This window comes from Ammodytes marinus (assembly GCF_949987685.1).
Source record: "Ammodytes marinus genome assembly, chromosome: 18".
NCBI lineage: Eukaryota > Metazoa > Chordata > Actinopteri > Uranoscopiformes > Ammodytidae > Ammodytes > Ammodytes marinus.
The window spans coordinates 21,142,978-21,166,647 of NC_137222.1; the positions used below are offsets into that span (position 1 = coordinate 21,142,978).

The window sequence follows — 23,670 nt, forward strand, 5'->3', positions numbered from 1 at the left end:
GCACCATCAACAATGATGAATCTCTGACAATCCACATTGCGAACCAGACTCATTTATAACAAAATAGATGAATCGATCATGAATGAAAAAATAAACTTTCCTTTTAAAAGCTTTGGGGCTATCCTTGTTGAGAGCATGGAGCAAGAGAAACTGCCCCTCAAAAGGAAGCTTTTTGTGACAGGTTGTAATGTGTATATGTGCAAAACCAGGCAGTATCATCAGTCATCTTTAAAGATGAACTGTCAAAGGAAAGAAAGGATATGACTCTGGCACGTTATAAATGAGTGAATGTTATTTTCGCTGGAGATTGTAGTGCAAAAGAAAGAACGGCATGCCAGAAAATTACAAAAATAAATCTTGACCATGCCGAACTGGGTTGAGTGTCTGGCTGAGATCAAGTGAGCCCAAGATTGCCCTGTGAAGGAAAATTCTAATGTTTCAGCCAGTCATCGCTCTCAGCACAAAGGTCTCTGCAGTCCATCAAAATGCTTTCTCTGCACAGCACTTACTATTTACCAAGTCCTTAAGCACAGTAAGCTCAGCTAGCCTCTCACTCGGTTTTCAGTACTGAAATGTAGAGTTTTGTCTGCTACATGGACCAAGACAGAGCCGGCCCGAGGCATAAGCGAACTAAGCGGTCGCTTAGGGCCCCCGACCGCTAGGGGGCCCCCTAAAAAAAAATAAAAAATAAAAAAATTATATTAACATCATATTATGCAAATGTGAGTTATCATACAAAAAAAGGAATAACATGTTTTCGTCTAGATAATTAATAGCCTAAAAATTTAATCAGTTCATCTGGGAGGTAATCCGAAATTATCTGATCATGTCACGTTCACATCCATGCACAGTGTGTATGGAGTTAATTTAAAAACATTTGGAAATGGGGCTGCCCGCAGTTGCCCATGCACTGTATATAGTCTATAGCCTATTTCAGCCTCGTCTGTGAAAAAAAGATACAGTAGCTGGACAACAGAGTTCTTCTGCTTTGTTCCTCTCACTGCATTTAAATGCATTCATTATATTACAGAGAAATATGTCCCGTAAAAGAAAAAGAGCTCCAAGCCCAACCCAGAGGACCCTCCATAATATTTTATTTTATATTAATATTTTTATGGAAAATCCATGTGTCCTTCTTCAATAGCTTCTAATTAATCTGACCCAGTGTCTCCAAATTATTTGTTCACACAAAATTTCTCAGATTTAGCCTCTTAATTTTCCTCTCAAAGTGCACCAGATTCATGCATTTCACTTTAAAAAGGTTAAAAAAATCTCCCTAGGAGGGTCTGAATCTCAGCTGTCTAATATTTTCGCATAGCTGCACAGTGGAGGCACTAACAGAAAACACTGGGTGTGTGAATGATATTTAACAAAGATCTACGGTTTCAGCAGCGCTAACATTGGAGAGGGGCCCCCTAATCATATTTTGCTTAGGGCCCCCTGAAGGCTTGGGCCGGCTCTGGACCAAGATGAACATCCACAGGGCCTTTGTACCTGGTGGCCAATCGTCCAGAGGCTGAAGTTATGTGTGACTTCACTCTATTCACCATGGATGCTTATGGCTAAATGGAGGCACCAGGCAAAGTAGTACGGACACCAATCCTTCCCATGTCACCTGATAGTAGTGACACATTAGGTAGGATATGAATAGAGAGACCCCCCATCAGTCAGTGAAAGCAATTGAATTACCTGCCTTGAACCCACACGAGTGGAGGTCTAGTAGATTGTTCGAGAGGAGACAGGAAATTGGTTAACAGTTGGTTTGAATCTGAGAACCCGGAATGAGTGTTGTGTGGTATTAAACTAAAAAGTTATAAGTATTCCCACCCTGCTGCCCCATACACTGGTGAGACCTGTGTGTTTACTAGGTCCCTGGACTGTGTTGCCTCTCTGGTACATTCTTACTTAAAGAGGACCTATTATACTACTTTTCTGGTCTTAATTTCTTGTTTTACACTGCTATAGAGCAACCTGACACGAATCACATCACAAAAAACTATGTAGATTTTCGGGAAGCTCTTTCTCTTATTTTGGCGATCCAGCACGTCCTGTCAACACTTGAGTGTGTGTGCTTCGGCAATCTCCGCCCCCTCCGCCTGTGCATCGCCCATCTCCGCTACCCTCCCCACCCCCCCCCCCCCCCCCCTCCTGCAAACCCCACTCCGTTGTGATTGGTTACCTTCCTTCCGGAACACTTTCAGTGGCGGGAAGCGCGAGCATGGATCTATAAGGGCGCGAGACAGACGCGAGGCAGACGCGAACAGGGAAGTGACAGCATTACCATACATGGAAACATCCGCGTGGTGACTTCACAAAGTTACATGCGACGTCACAAAGTTACAAAGGGTAGACCGCTTTGAAGACGTGACTTCTCGACTGGCTAGAATAGTGTTTAGTGCTCTGCACAGACACCCCAGACGGTCAGCAGGGAATACGTCGAAATGCATGTAAGTCATTATTTGATAATTTAGTATGGTTAAGCATGACTATGAATCATCATAACAACGTTTATAGATCATAAAAGTCAAAAAGCATCATAGGTCCTCTTTAATAGACTTCATGTTGAGATTGTTTAATCAAAGCTTATTTGTTTTAAGGGTGTGTACATACAACCAAAAGTGCTATAATTCAAACTTTCGACTTGTAGTGCAGGTACCAAGACTTCCACTTAGCGTGTCTGCCTTATAGAGGACAAAAAAGACAAAGTGAAAGAAAGGTCTCAGGTCAGGAGTCTCTTATAACCCAAAAGTGTTACAGGAACAAAAAGCAGCATTATTAAAAGTATAAAAGACACTGAAACAACATACGAAACTGAAAAATGTTTATGACCACCAATCCATTTACAGACCTGAACTAAAGGACCACATGCGGAGCTGTTTATCCAAGTGACAGCTCACTGAGAAATGTCAACTGGTCAAGGTCTTTAGCCAGAGCTTTTAGTTTCATTGTATGTTTAGTCTTTCTCGCAGGGTCTCAGAATGTATGTATGATTTCTGGGTATGCCGATGTCAGTTGAGAACATGTTATCTCTCCTTGAAATTCCTCACATACCATCCAATCTCTTAATACTTAACGACGTCTACTTCCTACTGGAGTTGCTGCTATCTCAGTAAAAAATAAACTTTCTGCCAGACTCGTACTTCCTCATAAGTATTGCAGACATATTTGATATTATCTGAGCTTGGTGGCTTGGACCCTTACAGCTGTGGCAATTTGATATTTCTAGTTACACAGTGTGTCTTCAGAGAACCAGATAGAAAGCAGCCCCGGGGCGAAAATAAATAGTTTTTCTGCACTGCTGACCTCTACCTTTAACAGGTGTACATGGGTTTTAAACTGGTTGCACATTTGTACATTAAATTAAATTCATAATAATTGCTACAAGGGAAATATTTTCCTCTGACATGGTGTTCACACCACTATAATCAAATGGTTATTGGAGTAATACAGTTTAGTTTATATCACAATATGTCAAGGAGACCACCAAAATAAAGTTTAATTTAAGGGTAATATAACGTTCTAAAATAGGATCGCTGGCTTTATTAAAGGGCACCTATTGTGCAGAATGCACTTTTTCATGGTTTCTCAACATTGATTCGGGTTCCCGGTGTGACTAGAGAGACTCCCAAAGTATGAGGTAAAAAAACCCTCTCTCTTTCTCTCAACATCCGCCTTTCTGAAAACCTGTGTTAAAAAACCCAAGTCATATTTCTCTCCCCTATGACGTCATACCAGGATAAACCACGCTCCCTAACTACCAACCTAATTTAGCACTACCTCCACCTGTGATAAACACACCCAGATCCGCCTTGAATCTAACTGGCAGTTAAATTTAAACCGGCAGTCAGATTCAGGTCCAATCAGAGTTGACTGGGCTTTTAGGAAGGCGGGGCTTAAAGAGACTTGCTCTCAAACAGAGCATTTCAAGCAGAGGCTGAAAAGAGAAAATTCAGCAATGACAGTGTGAAAAATATGGACACTAAACCATGAAAACAAGGTTCTAGTAGAAACCCAAAGTGTTATATCTGTGTCATTTATTGAAATCTCATATTGTGTGTATTTTCTGTTTTACATAATGCTACCTCTTGGGTGGCCTTTAAACAAGAGATCTGTCTAACTGACAGTTTGTGCATATATGCACTAATAACAAAATCTCTTGTGCACATTGTATACTGTATATATACAGTATACGATGTGCTTAAACAATATCGTATTGTGAATTTCCTGAATGGTGTTCCTGAATACTAGTATTAGGTTCTAATTTACATATGATGAAAAGAAGCTCCTTTTGTTCCATTAACTTGATTTCAGTAGACAGCCACAGGCACTTCCAAATGGTGTTTTAAAAAAACAACATATTCCAAAATGGAGAGTAAACTCCAGCCCTTCGCTTCCTCAGGGCTGAGCAAAGTGGCGGCGCCTTGGGTTCCCAGGCAGCGCTACTGTTTTCCTGATTGATTCTCTAATAAGGAATGAACAGCAGCGCCTGGTACTTTGGGTAATTGTCATATTTGTCACCGTGAGAGGCGGGGGCTGAGGTGGTGAGTGTGTGCGTGGCTTCTGTGATCTAATTGGACAGAGTTATCAGACGGTGAACAGCGGCGAGCGGCGGTGATCCATATCCCGCTCCAAACGAGAACGAGGAGTCGTTAAAAGAGAGACAGAGAGACATTAGGAGCATCACACAACATGCATCAATTCACACACATCCTCGTAAACACATCCACTGGCGCGCACACACACTCGGTGTATCACGTTGATTTGAGTGCCAATATGTCAGGCTGCAGATTTATGGCCCGGGCCGGTTTACAAATGTGTGCAAGTGGATATTTTTACCCTCAACTTGAAATCCACACCGGAAGAGACACATCATTGTGGTAAAGTGGTACACTAGCCTACGTCTTCACCAAAGCTGACCAATGTCACTTAAAGCAGCTCCGAGTAACATTTAAATATCTTTTAAACAGCCTCATGTTTCCTCACATAATCATAAATTACCTTTAACAGCAAACGAGACCATCAGTGCAAAGAAAGACGTTTTTATATAGTTTTTATTACTGTGTTTGGTCTGGTCGCACACCCAGTCCGATTTTCGGTTCAGGCGTGCATGCTCTATGGTCACATATCCGTATTGGTCGCAGATTTCAGTGTGGCGCTGCAACGCGATTTGAGAAGCCTATCCCTCCAGGTGAGGGAAGGGGAGCGGGAGCCTTGTTTGAGACAGTTATTTGTCGTCATAATGACTGATAACGGGGTTGAACCATCAAAGAAAAAAAAGAAAATGCAATGAAGAAAAGCTAAAATGGAGAGTGATGGCGGGCGGGAGGGCGTTGCCAAGCAATGTATACACAATTTCACGGTAGCGAACTAGACTGCAGCATGGACTGCAGTGTTTACTCCTAAATGAATGAGCGGTAGCCTACTAAAACAAAGTTTATTTTGCCTCACCAGCATCATCAGATGACCATTATTCATCTGAAATAGTCATTATTTACAACAACATAAACACATTACCTCATCGTGATCCATACTAAATGCCGTCTCTCGTTCATTCGCTTTGTGTGAGGACACGTAATCTTTCAGCTCCGTGAGAGAGAGAGAGTAGTTAGGTGACACTGCTGCATCAACTCATTGCAATCAGGTGTGTGTAGCACTGACTGGTATTAGTTGATGCTGTGTCACCAACCACTCTCACGGAGCCGAAAAGAGTCCGGTGCCCTCACACTTTCAACACACGGACATGCACTATATTGCTTCCTGATCATTTGAATCTCGCACGCCCGGCACGAGCTAAAAAACAGCTTCACGACAGCTCGCGTCGTAAAAATACTACCCCTTTTGTCCAAAGGGGTCACCAACGTGCCATGTTACTCGTAGTGGCTTTAATGTTCAAGACACAATATTATACTAAGCAAACGTTTGAATGTAACATTTTTGTTTTCGCTCACGTTTATTCATTCAGAAAAAACATCCAACGTTTTTTTTCAGATTTTGCAGGAAAATTTGTTTACTTTATTGTGGTTATTTCATTTGATGCCATGGCAATTAATCCACCTTTCTAACAGGTGAGTGATTTCAACATGCTCACTAAAAGCATATAGGGTTTCATTATGAAAGAGAACATTAAAACACATATGCTTGATGCAATAGGCCTTTTTTAACTGAATACATTCCCTTCTGTGACCTAGGAAAAGCACAGAGGTACATAATAAAAATAAATGGCTGAGTTCCATTTAGCTGTCACGTCTCTAAAGGAGCCATCAATGCTTTCCAAAACTATCAAAACAATTATTTTCAAGCATTTTTCTTATCCGACAACTCCATGCCAAAGGATTTGGGTTTTAGGTACAGTATATTTTCTTGGCCACTCAATTGCAGTGAAAATAAAATGACATACCATCACCTTTAAAGTTGAAATGGTGAGCTTGTTAGCAAACAGTCATTCACTAGCAGTCATGTTTGTGTCCACCTGTCGAATCTAAGTCTAACATTTACTTAACATTTATTCTCCTCTTTGCTCTGTTTTGTCTATATAGTTGGTGTTGACTGCCCTTTATACTGCAAAGCTCATTTACTGTGATCCTGCACATGCACTGTCAGTAAGAGAAATACGGAACAGCAAACATGGAGAAATGAATAGAGGGAGCCTCCTCAACAGCAAAACAGGGCAAGGAGAGGCTACCTTGATAATGACAACTGGTGATGAAAGAGTTGAAGCAATGTATTCTGCAGTAATGTACGACCCCCTGCAGCTGTGCAAATACTACAGTGTTAAGCAACATTCCTCACCGCAAAATGACGGCCTAAGCTTTTTAGTATTATAATGACGGATCAGCGCTGGATAATTCATCCGAGGGCCTTTAAAATATGCAATTACTCTGCCGTATTGCATCGGATCCATCTATCAATGCACTGAGCGATTTTGCCAAGACAAAATGGCCCCCACAACACAACAGTCAGTGGTGGAAAAGTAATGGGCCCTCGTGTTTAGTTGTTTCTGCTGAGCTAGACAAACATCTGATACACAACAAGGAAAATCAAATTGATGGAGGAAAATATCACAGGATATTAAAATTCTCCCACAGAGAAGATCCAAGTGTTCCGCTTTGGACCTCTGACTCCCACAACTATGATCCGTGGAGCGAATGAATTTTTTTATTTTTTCCAAAACACAATCAATCCATCCTGAAACCAAAGAAATATCATTCCCCAAAGAAATCCGATGTCCAGGTCTCATTATTCTGTCAACGGCAGGGCTCCTTGGCTCCTGCAATCCCTCTGAAAAACTACCACGATTTGATTTCATTTTTCATGACTATCTCCACCATGACTCCCAACAGCGGGGTGTTTCAGATGCCAAAAAATTCCGAGCCTTTGAAAAAAGGAGCGGACATTGATTGAAAAAAGCCCCTTGCTGTAATAAGAAGAGGTATCAATCAGTGTGTTTGCCAGAAGAAACTGTTTCCTCCTCTCCTCTCCTCCTGGGATCAAGATTAGATCGTGTGATTGAGATGTCTCTGTATCTCAGGGGGACGTGTACAATGGATGGAGGCAACACCCTAAACGCTTTTGTAGGTCAGTGGTTTTTAAACCTGAAAGATGTTTGTGCCAACGATCCTTTTTTGGAAGTTAAAATGAAATGTCAAGCTCCAATCCCACTGAAAATGAATGTAACTTTGATCTACATTTAACATGGGAGAATGGGGAAATTAAACACAGATAATCTTTTTTAAAGGGAAAATTCGCCGATTTTCAACCTTAACTCATCTACCATAATATCCTTTGGGTTGCATTATATCCCCGTGTATTTTTTCAACATCGTCCGTTTCGCGGGGGCCGAGCTTCAAAAATCCATTCACCGGTGACGTTTCTGTGACGTTTCCGTGTCAAGGAAGAGCTCGTGCAGACTACAGACTCTTGGAGCCGAGCTCACCAACCCCCCTCTCTGTGAATCCAGGGGGCGGGCTCTAAAAGCACGTGCGAACCAAAACAAACCGTCTGTCCATGCCCATGGTCCGTGACAGTTTACTTGTATCATTTCCTGCATTGAAAATTGCATCTTTTCACACGGGCACAGACGATATGGATGAGGATACTTTAAAAAGTGTGTTGGCTGACTGGAATGAACCAGCAGGGTATTTAGTTGGGCCAGAGAAGCCTACACTGCTGAAGAAATTCAGCGAGGAAATACAGTATGCAGAGAGGCCGAGGCTGCAGCTGTTTCAGCTTTGGTTAGGGTTAGCCTTGTAAGACAATAAAACTGGACCACCATTAGAAACCGAGAGACATTTTCAATATCCCAAAAATAATTTGGAAAAGACAACAAATACCAGCAAGACCGGGAGGGCAGATGATCATTGAGTGAGTAACATTATTTTTTTCTAGCATGTTGTAACGTTATCTTTGTCACATTGTGTTGTCTGAGCCATTGCACTGATGTTGCACTTAGCATGTCTATAGCACTTTTCAGAAGAACCCTTTACAACAGGTCAAATAAAATGACCAGTCTTTTGTTCTTACATTGGCTGCTATTGTTACATTATAGCTTTGTGGAGAGTAACCACTTGTTTTGTGTTTTAATTTCTTTAGACATAATCGACTTGTCACACGTCGGTTCTTGATTGAGTGGGTGCTCCAAAGGGGAGATACTTGGCAAGGGGACCGCATCGTCTTACCTGATTGTGTCATACAGCGCATCAGAGCCAAATATCCATCTCCAAATGGTCACTACAGGCGACAGGCTGAAGAAGACGCTACGTAGAAGCTACGGATGAGCTATGATCAAATATTTTGACCTGTAAATACTGCTGCTAACTATGGACACTGATTGAGATTTAATCATGTGAAAATGTGTCAATTCTCCTTGACTGTATTTACAAATAAAAATAATTTTGTATAAACATGATTGTTTTTTGTCATTGCATAGGTAACCATTTTAATACATAGGTTTGACTTATCAACTAAAAGTGAAATAGTTTCAGAGAATCAAACACTTTATAAGGCATAGATAGAGTTTAATATAACAAGCAAGTAAAACAGTGTGCATTATTCTACACACAACTGTAAAGTATGTACATATACAAATGTAAAAAAGAAAAATAACATTTTCAAAAGCTTTGAGTTTCCAGTGTGTTGGGAAAAACAATTGTAGCATAATGCTTCCTTCGTCAAGTTACTGTTGAAATATTGAGTGATGTTTAGCAGCAGCTTCTTCTGTAGTTGGTTTTGGACATGTTGTGAGGGAGGGCAGGCTGAGGGAGCTGTAGTGATGATGTCAGCACTTTGCAGGCAGCAGTCCCTTCTTCATGTGATGACGAGTTCTACGAGGGATGCTCTGAAGTGGTGCGTGTGTGCGGGATGTAAACAGTCTTCACAACAGAGTGCGTGGTCCTCGGACAATACACCATCTTCCTTTGGACCTCACCTGAAATGACAAATTATGATTGTATCACAAGGCCAGCACTGAAGAGATGACAAAAGAAAAATCAATGTGTTATACTGTAAAGATAATGTTGCTGTTGCAATAAATATATAAAACAGACAAACCACTATGTAACCATAGATAGGTCAGTCAGTTAGTGCACTAACACAATAGTAGTCTTTTGTCTAAGAAGACATCATGTTTATATTAGCAGCCAAGCATACTGTATGCCAGGGTGTGGCTATGCATTTGCATTAGGAAGAGCCAAGACGACACAAGACTAGGGACATCAGTGCTAATCACCCAGCCATCACCATCAGCATAGCAATTGTTTATGGTTTTGGAAAGCTGATCATTTTAACGACATCGCTAATAACCATGCACATGGAAAACAAACACACAGTCACACACAAACAGTCTTGCAAATGCAACTAAATCTTCCTCAAGGATACACAGAGGGGCCTACTGCCCCCCTCACGAGTTCACTTCTAACTTTAGCTTAGCGGCTAAGGTAACTTGGCTACAGCTACAACCGGTAGACTAATTCCTCCTTGCCCCATCTATCAGCCTTACACCGGGACACAATATTCAACAGCGGTGTGGGCAGCACAGTTATTAATGTAGGGGAAACACTGATACTAACTACAGTAGGCTACTATGCAATTTAGCTCACGTTAGCTTACCTTTATTCGGATTCTTTTTCCCGGGGCTGGGGCTATGCATCACGCCGGTGAATAGGCAACAGGTAGGGCCTAGTATCTTCAGCTTACGCTTACTCCTGCTTCTTTTCTGTTTCCTAAAGTTGGCGCATCTAGGCACATTATAGGACGGCATGTTTTCTTTGTGGTAGTAGTCCAACAGTGAAATAACACGAAGCGCGCTATTACTGTACTGCTTACACGGGTCAGGTCCGTGCTGTGTTTATGTCACCATGGTAACGCGAGCAGCTCGGAATCTGGGCAGGCTGCAGAGCGTACCCCCCCCCGCGCAATGCATCCTGGGGCCTGTAGGAACTGTAAAAACGGCTACGTCAGCCCCGCGTCATCAGTTTAAATCCGAAATCATTGTGCTCTCTGCCAATTCGGATCAATTTTTGGGGGGCTTTTTTCAATAGACTACTAATATACTCGGCCCTGATATACCATTCACATGAAAATGGGCGAATTTTCCCTTTAAGTTACCTTATTTTTTTAATCGAGCAATGACTCAACTATGTATCTTGTAGATTGTATCCTTTACCGCCTTCCACAGCTGCTTCATTGTAAAGAAAGCATTTCTACAATGAACCGTATCTATGTGACATCATTGTACATTATACACAAACCAGCTAAGTATGCTGAAATCCCCTGTAAGTCCAATTTTTGTAAGCCTACTTCACAACATCCACAGTAATATACAAGCTGTTGGCCAACAGTAATGTTCCTGATTATGTTTTGGACCTGTATTAGTTCCAACATAAACACAGAAATGTACCTCGTAGTTATTTAGGAACTATGTTATTAGCAGCTTCTCATTTCCTAACAGTCTGTACCCCTCAAGTAATGGTAAGTAGTAAATGGTATTTGTTATAAAAATCCAAACTGATTTTTTATGAAATGCTACAAAACTCATAACCCCATCCTCCCACAAACTTCCAGCTTTGTTGCTTTGGTCATACTGTACCCTGTAATAATGATCATAATAATAATATATTATGTAGGTTAAATTCCTACAGTATAAATACACTTATCATCTTGTTCCCTAGTACCTACATGTTTGTATTATACTGGCACACCGTTAGCACAAACAGATTGCCACTGTAAATTAGGAAGGATCACACTAGAACAACTCTAAAAGCAATGGATCTAAGTTCCAAATGGCAATGTACACTTAAAGCTCTTCATTCTTCAGTTTATCAGAATGTTTCAAATTCAAAATCGAGAAATTTAGAGGGACATGTTTTTTTTGCGGTGAAAAATGTAAAGCTGTAAAGTAACAAGTAGGCCTATCTATTGCTCTAAGACATTAACAGTGGAGTTAAAAATACAATAGTAGAAGATTACAGTTGCATACTGTTGTAACGTTAACTGGCATCGCCAGATAAGTGCATTCCTGTTTGGATGTATATAAGCTCCTCTGGGCTTCCGTAGCGAGCTTGACTTCCTGCTATGACCAGTAGATGTATGCCGTGATATGTGCTATACCTATAAAGTCATTTAACGGTCACTACGCCTCCAGTATTCGTCATTTACAACCCGGCCGCCCGCCTGTATTGGGCAGAAGTTACCACATATTTTTGGCGACGAGGATGGGATATTTTTGGACGTGTCGTTCCGTTGTTGTTGTTAGCGTGCTCGGAGGCTAGCTAGACGGCTGGCTACATGAGCAGTGACGATCGAGGGACATCGAGTGCAAATGGCTGTATTCGGGACTATCAGTGAATTTGTGGAGGGAAACGAAGACTGGCCGGAGTATGAGGAAAGGTTGGGACATTTTTTCCTTGCTAATGGGATTACAGAGGAGGCTAAAAAGCGCTCTATTCTCTTGAGTGCGTGTGGAGCTAGGACTTACAAGCTGATAAGGAACTTGGCCACACCGCGGAAACCAGGGGAGATCCCGTATGATGAACTTGTCCTGCTCGTGGGGAACCACCACAATCCAAAACCATCTGTGATAGTTCAGCGATTTAAGTTTCACAGCTGTTTCCGGAAGCAAGGTCAGTCTGTTGCCAACTTTGTAGCCGAGTTACGCCAGCTCTCGGAGCATTGTGACTTCGGGGCAGTTTTGGATGATATGCTCCGTGACAGATTGGTGTGCGGGATAAGTAATGATGCCATACAGCGCCGCCTGCTGGGGGAAACCCCTCCATTGACTTTTAAGAAAGCCCTAGAGATTTCCCATGGCATGGAAATGGCAGCTAATAATGCAAGAGATATCCAAAAAGGGAACGGGGTGCCGCAGGCAGTGGCAGTGCACCAAGTCAGGAGAGAGACTGATAAACCGGCAAGGCGGGTGGAATGTTTTCGGTGTGGAGGGGCACACTATGCAAATGACTGCAAATTCAAAGATGCTGTTTGCCATGCATGTAACAAAAAGGGACATTTAGCTAAAACGTGCAGGAGCTCAAGAGGACAGGGAAAAAAACAAAATCCTCAGGCAGCCACACACCACCTTGACGGAGAAACAGAGGAAGCTGAGTGTTCCTATAACATGTTTGGAGTGGAGACAGATGAGGAACCGCCTGAACCCTATTATGCCACAGTCACAGTAGAGGGGCAAGACATCGAGTTTGAGATTGATTCAGGTGCCACAGCGTCGGTCATCAGCGAGGAGACCTACAGGAGGACATGGGGGTCTAATCTACCTCCCCTCAGGTCGTCAAAGCTCAAACTCAGGACTTATACGGGACAGCCTATACCACATTTAGGGGTGCTATCTGTGGACATTTCAGCCGAGGGACAGAAGGCAACGGCCAGGCTGGTGATCGCTAAAGGCAGAGGGCCCAGTCTTTTGGGCCGTGATTGGCTTCGCAAGATCCGACTGAACTGGCATGAAGTTAAGTATGCACATACAACAGAGGACGTTCTGCAGCGGTACAGGGACGTGTTCAGGGATGAGCTGGGCACATTAAAGGGCGTAAAAGTGAGACTCCATGTTGACCCTGAGGCCACGCCACGTTTTTTCAAGCCCAGATCGGTGCCGTATGCCATGAAAGGCAAAGTGGAGGAGGAGCTTGAACGCTTACAGAAGCTGGGTATCATTGAGCCCATCCAATTTTCAAGGTGGGTGGCCCCCATTGTTCCAGTTTTGAAGCAGGACAAAACGGCTAGGATATGTGGGGACTATAAGCTCACAGTAAATCAAGTCTCTAAACTGGAGGTGTACCCATTGCCACGGGTGGATGACCTGTTTGCAACTCTGGCAGGGGGTAAACTATTCACAAAGCTGGACATGAGCCAGGCTTACCAGCAGCTCCTTCTCGACGAGGATTCAAAAGAGTATGTCACTATCAACACTCACAAGGGGTTATTCAAATACAATCGCTTGGTGTTTGGAGTGGCGTCGAGCCCCGCCATTTTCCAGAGAACAATGGACACTGTACTGCAGGGGATTCCACATGTAGCAGTGTACTTGGATGATATCTTGATCACAGGGGCCACAGAGGCGGAGCATCTGGCTAACTTAGAACAGGTGCTGAAGAGATTCTTGGATGCAGGGCTGCGATTAAAGCGCAGCAAATGTTCATTCCTGGCGCAGAGTGTGACTTATTTGGGACACAAAATCACAGCTGATGGGCTCTGCCCGCTAGAAGACAAAGTGAGAGCTATCAAAGAGGCCCCCAGCCCTAAGAACGTTGCTGAACTCAGGTCGTTTTTAGGCATGGTGAATTATTATGGCAAGTTCATGCCTGACCTCTCAAAGGTGCTGTCTCCACTGTACAAGCTGCTGCACATTGACACAAGGTGGCAGTGGCGTGATGAGCAAGAGGCAGCATTCAAAAAAGTAAAAGAGCTCCTCTACTCTGCGCCGCTGCTTGTTCACTATGACCCAGCTAAGGAGATCACCCTTTCATGTGACGCCTCGGCATATGGCGTCGGGGCAGTGCTCTCGCATGTAATGGAGGAAGGCTCAGAGAAGCCTATTGGTTTCGCTTCACGTACACTGACGGCAGCCGAGAAGGGGTATTCACAGCTGGACAAAGAGGGTTTGGCCATTGTTTTTGCTGTTAAGCGCTTTCATCAGTACATTTATGGTCGTGCATTCACAATTTATACAGACCATAAACCACTAATGAGCCTGTTCAGTGAAATCCGATGCATCCCACCACTAGCATCAGCCAGGATACAGCGTTGGGCGCTCACACTGTCAGCCTACCAGTACACTATTGTCTACAGAGCGGGTAAGGATAATGCAAACGCAGATGCACTAAGCCGGCTGCCTTTACCGGACACACCCGCTGATACATTTGTGCCGCCAGAGACTGTGTTTTCATTGGAGAGACTGTCAGAATCACCTATAAAAGCGACTCAGGTCAAGCAGTGGACAGAGAGGGACCCAGTGCTATCCCGAGTTAAGACGTTCCTTCTCCAAGGATGGCCCAGTACGGTGGAGGAAGAGGAACTGAAGCATTATGCCAAACGCAAAACAGAACTGAGCCTGCAGGATGGCTGCATCTTCTGGGGTGCTAGAGTCATCGTGCCTCCCCCTGGACGTTCACAGATCATAGAGGAAATACATGAGACGCATCCGGGGGTGTCTCGAATGAAAAGCCTTGCAAGATCCTACGTCTGGTGGCCAAAAATGGATCAGGATCTGGAGAGCAAGGTAAAATCATGCACACAGTGTCAGATCAATCAAAACATGCATCCACCTGCTCCATTGCACCCATGGGAATGGCCAGACCGTCCCTGGTCTAGGCTACATTTGGACTTTGCTGGCCCCTTCATGGGGCAGATGTTTCTTATAATGGTGGATGCGCACTCTAAATGGATAGAAGCCCACATAATGAGCAACATTACAGCTCCCACAACCATCGACAAGCTCAGGGCAGTGTTTGCAGTCCACGGGCTGCCTGACACAGTGGTCACGGATAATGGCACATCGTTCACCAGTGAGCTATTCGGTGAGTTCATGCAACAAAATGGCATTCACCACATACGGACAGCTCCTTTTCACCCAGCTTCGAATGGTTTGGCTGAGCGGGCCGTGCAGACAGTGAAGGAAGGCCTGAAGCGGATGACAGGGGATTCTCTCAGCACCCGGCTTTCACGTTTCCTGTTCAAATACCGCCTCACGCCACAGACTACAACTGCACGCACGCCAGCAGAGATGCTCATGGGGCGTAGGCCTAAGTCAAAGTTGGACCTGCTGCGCCCAGACATGAAGGCAAGGGTGGAGAGGAAGCAGGTGAAGCAAAAGGAATTGCATGACCAACATGCACGAGAGAGACAGTTAAAGCTCCCATATTATACACTTTTCGGTACTATTATACACCATATTATATGGTCTTAGTGGTCCCTAATATGTTTTTCTTTAATTGTTTGCTGAAAAAAACTTTCAGATAATTTATTGTACTATGCTGAAGTTCAGCTAATCTCACAATGGCCTATTTTTTAAAAAGAGCTGCAGCTCCCCTCGTAAATATACAATCTTTGCGCTGCCCCCGCCCCCTGTCCGGAAGCGAAGCCAGATACGCCTCGCCCTCTGTCTGTCAGGGCCGTGGACCAATAAGAAATAGGGGTGTGGGCTGCACAGTGGAAGCTTCTGGCTTTCCAGTTTGTGAGGTCAGAAAAGGGGAAAATTCTGACTGGAGTATATTGGGTGGGGGAGGGGTGGTGGTTTCAGAAAGGGGGATTGTGAGAAAAGGAGAGTGTTATTTTTAAAAATATTTTGGCAGTCTCTAGACACACTGTGGACCCATGGATATGTTAGAACACATTTAAAAAGTGCATTTAGCATAATATGTGACCTTTAAACCCAGATGACAGAGTCTATGTGAGGAACTTCAGCAACATCAGCAAGCAGCAGTGGCTACCTGGGATTGTTCTTAAGCAGAGTGGTCCAGTTTCCTATGTTGTCAGGCTGACGGACGGTCGCGTTTTCCGTAGGCATCAAGACCATTTGCGCCTGCGCTATAACACAGACTCTGAAACAGGCAGTGCCACAGGTGTTCCAGGGGTGGGACAGACGACTGAGGAAGCATGTCTTCCAGTGACTTGGCCAGAAAGAGAGCCACATGCAGAGGTGTCTGTGTCACCTGAAGAGGATGGACATTCTCACATTGACCCACAGTCTTTCCCCAACTCACCAACACCAGGTCCACCCAGAACCCCCTCACCACTAGTTGTAGCTGTGGAGTCAGAGGGGGAATTGCGCAGGTCGCAACGCACTCGTAAACCTCCAGATAGACTTCAAATGTGACTGTTATTCAGGTGTTCTTAGTTCTTAACTGTGCTAAGGTACCAGTATATGTTCAGAGGTATGCCAGTCATAACACCATTGTTATGTTTCTATATTGTGGAATGTTGGAAGCTAAAGGGGGAGAAGTGTTGTAACGTTAACTGGCATCGCCAGATAAGTGCATTCCTGTTTGGATGTATATAAGCTCCTCTGGGCTTCCGTAGCGAGCTTGACTTCCTGCTATGACCAGTAGATGTATGCCGTGATATGTGCTATACCTATAAAGTCATTTAACGGTCACTACGCCTCCAGTATTCGTCATTTACAACCCGGCCGCCCGCCTGTATTGGGCAGAAGTTACCACACATACAATTTAAATACTCAAGTCGAGGAAAAATCTTTAAAACATCACAGTGTCAAAAGATGAGATGAGATAGAAGATACACAGGAGCAAACGACTGACATCACATCACATTAATTAAAATGGCGGTCTCTGTTTCCATCCATCAGTGCGTTTTGTTGTTGTGACCTCTGTGGCGCCTCAGCACTGCTGTAGGACAAAAACATCTCATCAGCAAACACATCAGAGTTTATTTACTCCTGCTATAACCCACTCAGCGGCATCTCTATACGGCAGATGAAACCCGCTCCTTTGATATCCATTACCATATTATTCGCCCGGTAATATCTCTGCCAGCATTATGACTGTAATTATGACCGTCATTCAAGCCGGGCTTTTAACATAATTGAGTCATAAGAAATTAGCATAAAGGCTAATTTGTTTGATTATGCGTGAATTTGGGGGAATTATGGGGGCTAAATGATGACGGCTGTGTGGCAGGTTAAAAATTAGCTGAGAGGAAATTGTTTAAAGGGAGCTCGACGTGCAGCGATATGCAGCCGCTGTTCATAAAGTGTCCGTCATGCCCACATGTCTCCGTTGTCCTGATAAAACCTTGTATATCCAGTCTTTGACTTTCATGGCTCATTATTAGCCCCCTAGGGATCACAAAATCCTAAATCTAGCTGCTGCTGGCCATAAAGAAACCTCCAATATGGGTCATCAGGTGACAATTTGTACATAAGTAGACATGTTAACTACCTGGAAAGGACATGGCCATCTTATAAACAGGTTGGATTAAATCAAGTTTGAGTTTTAACATTTCTCTCCTCTTTTCTTCCAACAATTAATCATTCTTTTTTCTATTGTTGTGAAAAAAAAACACAACAATTAAGTTAAGTTACTTTATTAGTCAACGGTTACTTTGAAATGTGTCTTTTCGCATATACCCCTCTCAAGTTACCACACTTTGGAGGGGGTCAGAGTGCAGGGTCAGCCATAGGACAGCGCCCCTGGAGCAGTTAGGGGTTAAGTGTCTTGCTCAAGGACACAATGGTAGAGATGGTGGGCACCGTAGACGTATTACCAGCCTCTGCTAGATTTACAACTAACACCCTCCTGTCAGGTGCTGGGGATCGAACCAGCGACCTCATGGTCACTGGTCGGCCAACTTTCCTCTAGTCTAGGCCATCCTTTTCAATTATAAGAATTCAAACACTGTAATTATACTTTATATAATTATAAAATAACACTTTTTTCTCTACAAAAAGACTATAGGTCGTCCTCTGTGTTGGATGATGGACAGTTTAATGCATGGAGAGCCAATACCTCCATGGCTTTGATGCAGACAGAAATATAGTCATTTACTGATATTTCTTACACAGGATATCTGTGATCATAACTGCATCAAATAGTGAATTCCACTGTATGGAGGATGCTGCATGCATGTCTGCACAGTGTTCTATGTTCACAGCTCACTGTCTCTAAGTATTGTACAGTATAGTGTTGGACTAGACGAGAGTTGCAAGTCTGCAAATTTAGATATATTACAAGCTGGGAATGGGTCGATTGGGTTCTGGAGGTGTGGTTACAGCAATTGCTCGGGGTCGGTGGTGGTGATATATTTTCATGGGCCTTAAAGTCCCTGGCGGCACCCATTCAAATAAGTGTATCTTTTTTCCACACTGTCTGACAGTATCAAATATATTGTGTCAGCTTAAACGTGATCTAGCTCTACTGAAGAGCGCCAACAGGCTGATTGAAATGTCAAATGAAATGCATCATTCCTTTAAATGGAAATGTTCCACATGCCTCATGCATCATTTAATACACTTCCCCCCAAAAATTTCACCCTGATATATTTGGAAGCTTTGGGAGTGAGTAACTAGCTAGCTAAAGGACTTGCTTAAGCTAGAAAGCGATCTACATGAATAGCTGATGTAAACATGTTCTGACAAGGACATGGCATTGTACTAAAGATTCATTGAAATAATGGATGGAAACATTTCACTAATTCATCAAAACTACCCAGTTCTCTTTCTGTTTTGTAAGTATATATGTGGACTCTTTCCAGCCCAAACTCTGGGATCTTCTAAAAGGGAGCCCCAACTTTCCAGCAAGTTTAGGAAAAGTTTCACAATTTCCTTTTAACACTTTTGTTTAGCACTGGACTTTGACATTAGTATTATACAGTCCAACTTTCTATTTTTCTTTGCTTGAGCACTTCCCTTTTTTCCTCAACCTTTGTAGACCCCATTTTTCTAACACAAAGAGACAGCTTTTCCGGTAAGGCATTTCAATTCAGAGATACTGTAGCAGTGATATGTTTTCATTCTCAGCTCTGTATCCAATTGATTCAAAGGCTTTTCATTTGTCACGTTACATACTCATACAGGATGTGCACTGAAATGTTGGGTTGCCATACTCCGTATTTCTGTGCTCAAAATAGAAGTAAAATACAACAGAATAAAATAAGACTAGAATAAAATACAATATAAGTTTTTACAGGATACATCACACAAAAAAGATAAAGTATTACGTTATTGCAAGTATTTACACGTGCACAAGTTATGAAATGAAGAATATTATAAATAGATATGAAATTCAAACTATAGATAAACAGGGAGATGTCCAAAGTGTGCTGTGCAACATGGCCAGGGTTAAAGTGTCAAAGGGTCAATTGTCAGAGATTCACATGTTGTTAATGATGAACTTTCACCCATTTTACAGAGAACATGTTCCCTGCTATGACGGGAGGTGCTCTCTTTCCACAAGTGTATTGATCAGCGAACTTTCACTGACTTTTGAAAATCGTGGACATGGTATTAAAGTTGAGCTCTGAAGGAAATACAGTGTAAATTGTGTGGATGAAAAGCCAGTTCTAAGACTGTATATGTTTGGAGTCAATCTTTCTCCATATTATCTTTTAAACATTATGTTATCTATATTTTGATTTCAATGGCTTTACACTAGTTTTTTATTTTGTTACGACCGACCGACCGACAGACTGACCGACAGTTGATAATTGACAATTAACAATATTTTTCAGGAACTTATTTATTCTTCTTCTTGAATCCACAGTCACATCCATGAGTACACACACTGGTTTTGCAACAAAAAAAATTAAAATTAACATTGGTGCTGCAGGGCAACAAAGTAATCAAACATATAAGAACATTGCAGGATTATAACAATATAAGGTGGGAAATGAGGAAGGAGCAGCTGCTTCAGAATTATATGTAACTGTAATTTATTTTTACCTCAAGGGAGATCTGATGAAGACGGCTGCACGTTTGTGTGGTGGTGACGTAGGGACGAGTGAGGGGACTGCTAACTGCAGTCCCTGACAGGAAGTAAGCTAAAATGACCAAATCACTTATTTCTCCTTTAAAGCATTATGAAAAAATAAATAAATAAAAAAAACATAGCGAAAAGCACCAATTTCCACAAGAACCCTGTACGTTTGTTTTGGGGCTGAAATGGAGGGAAATCTTGATTCTAGGGCATTAAAGAAGAAAATGTTCCTACTTGACTGTTTACTTTTTCAATGCAGCAATGCCTCTGTGCCATGAATAAATGCTTTCTGTAGTTTGCTGTGGAAGAAACCTGACTGGCCAACCTCATCCAACACCTTTTGGAGGAACTTGAATTTTGACTGTGAGCCCTACTAGACCTGATCAGCCAACATCAGTGTTGGACCTCACAGATGCTGCGGCTGGGTTCCAACAACTTGTGGAAAACCTGAAGCCAGAAGACTGGAGGCTGTTATAGCAGCAGATCAATGCCCATGCTTTCATGTTTAGCTCTCCACATACTGTTTGCCGTTAAGTGAAAATGCAACCTAAAGCAGCACAAAAACATGTTCGTAAGCAGACAAACACACTCACATTTCTTTGAGCAGTGGTCTGTGTACCACCGTCTCGCCCCTGTGTGTCTGTGCTACTGACTTGCTGCAGGAGGCTTTGTGTCCTGCAACACACTGATACTCGGAGTCAGTGAAGCGCACAAATCCAATTTGCTGTGTGGGAGCATTAGACTCCTGTGTTAATTTCTTTCTGAAATGACTTCCAGTCTGTTCTGTGTTCACCCATGGGAAAGAGAGAGAGAGAGAGAGAGAGAGAGAGAGAGAGAGAGAGAGAGAGAGAGAGAGAGAGAGGGTGGAGAGAGGTTAAAAGAGGAAGGAGGAGGGGAGAAGACTGAGATGGAGATGGAATCGGAATAAATTATACAGATGAAAATATAAATTTATAGGAGGGGGGATGAAAAATTACAAAAAGATTAATAGGAGACATTTCGTACTGAATTTAAGCAACTGTAACCACTTGAAATGCGATGCATATTACTGTATCATAAATCTGAAGTGTATCCACAGGCGCATTCCTGTGTTGCTTTATCCTTGACTCTTGCTCATTATATCTAAAAAACCTTTTAGGAGAATATTATAATGAAACACTATCACCTGTAAATCATTCTTTTTCTTTTCTAAAAAACTGAAGACGAACAATTACGACAGACGAAACATCAGAAATGTCACATTTCCATTGGGTTCTCATCGTTGTTCTGTGTGAGCTTCGACTGGGGCTCTCTTAATGACACCATCTTGTTGCTTCCACATCTTCCCCAATGTTGTAACAGCACCTGATATGGAGAATTTGCACCACCAAATGTGCATTTATTAATGTGCCTTAGTATTCCTCACAATTGTTTTTCAGTACTGGATGGAACATGGATTGGTATTTGAAATTTGCGTCAAATTTGGACGGGAACTTGGCATGTAAACGGACACCGTCGGGAGATATAAATCCAAACAAAAATAAACGAAAATATTTTTTTCAGGGGAAAAACATACTGAACTTTAGAAGTCAAACTAACAAAGATTACATCAGAGCTATACGAGAACTTTGGTGCTCTGTCCTCCTGTCTTTGATGTCCCCCTGTGGACCACTATCTCACTAGAACATGGTCACTTGCAGTGATCGAACATGTTTCTTCTGAAATGTCTAAGTGCACATATTTCCTGGTGCTGACAATGCGTAGAAAGCAAGGCGGCTGGACGTCTGACAGAGAAAGAAAAATAAAGAAAGTAGATATAAGCAGCACTCGAGTCTGAACTGTGTTTCTCAAGTGGAGCAAGACGTGGCTGTAAATCGGCTGTGCGTCACGGTGCTTTGCATTCACCCATCTATCCATCCTCGCTTTAATGGACTGGGTACAAACTAAAGTGCTTAAACATGTTACTGCTTCTTAGTTTGTTGCCATACTCCAATCTGAACTGGGAAACATGGATGACTCGCTCACACAGCCCACTGACAACACACACACAGATCCTCTATTGACTGAGCAAACTCTCACTGTGAGCTAAGAACACGGACAGACTCTCACGTGTGGGTGGTCCGGTGCGTTGGGTACACAGGGAGACGAAGGTTTGACCGCATCCTATCATACATTCAGGAAAATAAAGCTGGATTTTTAGACTTTAAAGGTGCAATGTATATCACAGTATGTACTGTATATGTGTACCTTACAATGAGCCTAATGTATCTACATAGGGGGGCACACCGCCATGTTGCTACAGTTGCACAGACAAAACTTGTCCGCCTGAAATGCACCTGTTGGAAGACAGATAAGAAGTACTATAGAATAAATAGCTAAATACAACCTCATCACTTGATATTGTGTGAGACTTGAGGCAGTAGTGGATGATGCCATCTTTAGTCACTAGCTTCTTGTCCTTAGACCACCGTAGCTTCTGTAAATTACACAAGGGGGCGTAGAAATGAACGCCAAGATGAAGGTGGCTTTGAAGTGCAAATCACAACATCGAAAAGGAAAAACAGGACAACAAATCACTAAACACAACGACATTAACTTCTACATGTAAATGTGTATAAATGTGATTCCTTCTATGTGTATATGTTTAGGTCCCTTTCTTTTTGTCGCAATTATGGCAAATAAAATGTTTCCATGCCTGTCTGTCTTTCTGAACAGAAATCAGTCAGTAAAAAGTCAAGTAGAAAAAAAAAAATTGAATGCTCACAAAAAAGAAAAATATGTGTATGTTGCCATTCTATGTCCTCCTGTTATGTATTTTTAATTTATATTTTAGATCAGAACATATTCCTTAGTTTGTGTGTTGTCCCCCAGGTTTAATAAACACTGATACAACTTGATTGCATGTGAAAAATTAACTGAACTGAACTCTGAAGTTTGCTTGATATAAAGCAGAAAAATGTATTTGAATACCATTCACAATGAGCTAAAATAAAATGTAAAATGTTATCTAATGAAGTAAAAGTTGTCATTATTAGTACATCAATAGATAAGAAATACTGTAACAGTAGTGGATCTACAGCCAGTTTGTTTCTGCCTGTCTCATTTCTCTTTCTGTGACATTCTGTGTGTCTGTATGTCTTGGACACCCTGAATCAGTGTGCATGATTGGATGTCAAACAAACCAAAGGAAATTGAATAGTTCAGAAACTTGGTAATGTTTATATATGTAAGTGTGTGTGTGTGTGTGTGTGTGAGAGAGAGAGAGAGAGAGAGAGAGAGAGAGAGAGAGAGAGAGAGAGAGAGAGAGAGAGAGAGAGAGAGAGAGAGAGAGAGAGAGAGAGAGAGAGAGAGAGAGAGAGAGAGAGAGAGAGAGAGAGTGTGTGTGTGTGTGTGCGTGTGCGTGTGCGTGTGCGTGTGCGTGTGCGTGTGTGTGTGTGTGTGTGTTAGCTTGTGCTCTGCATTCCATCAAAACATTTATCGAACAGAAAGCTTGCAGCTTCTTTATTTTCTCATCTAAATTTAATCCATGTGCTGGTCATGGTCATTTATGTTTTAGGATCATAGCCAGATATACAGTAATCTAATATATGAGCAGTTAGATTCACGAAGCACAGTGTGCAGGAGCAACTCTTAACCACTAGATGGAGGCGCTGTTCTGTTTTCATCAGGCTGGAGGGAACATTAGTGTGGTACCACTGTTACATTACGAGTGTAGTACCACTGTGTCACCACTGGATGGGGCACCACACACAGGGAC

The 23,670-nt window shown here is 42.5% G+C and overlaps 1 long non-coding RNA gene across 1 annotated transcript; it reads right to left on the bottom strand.

The window, feature by feature from the left end:
* Positions 1-8,993: 8,993 nt before the first annotated feature.
* Positions 8,994-10,271, bottom strand: LOC307265459. The gene is made up of 2 exons (XR_013845347.1): positions 10,105-10,271; positions 8,994-9,424 (listed from the first exon to the last, which is right to left on the bottom strand). It is a non-coding gene; the product is annotated as an uncharacterized lncRNA (long non-coding RNA).
* Between the last annotated feature and the right edge of the window lie 13,399 nt (positions 10,272-23,670).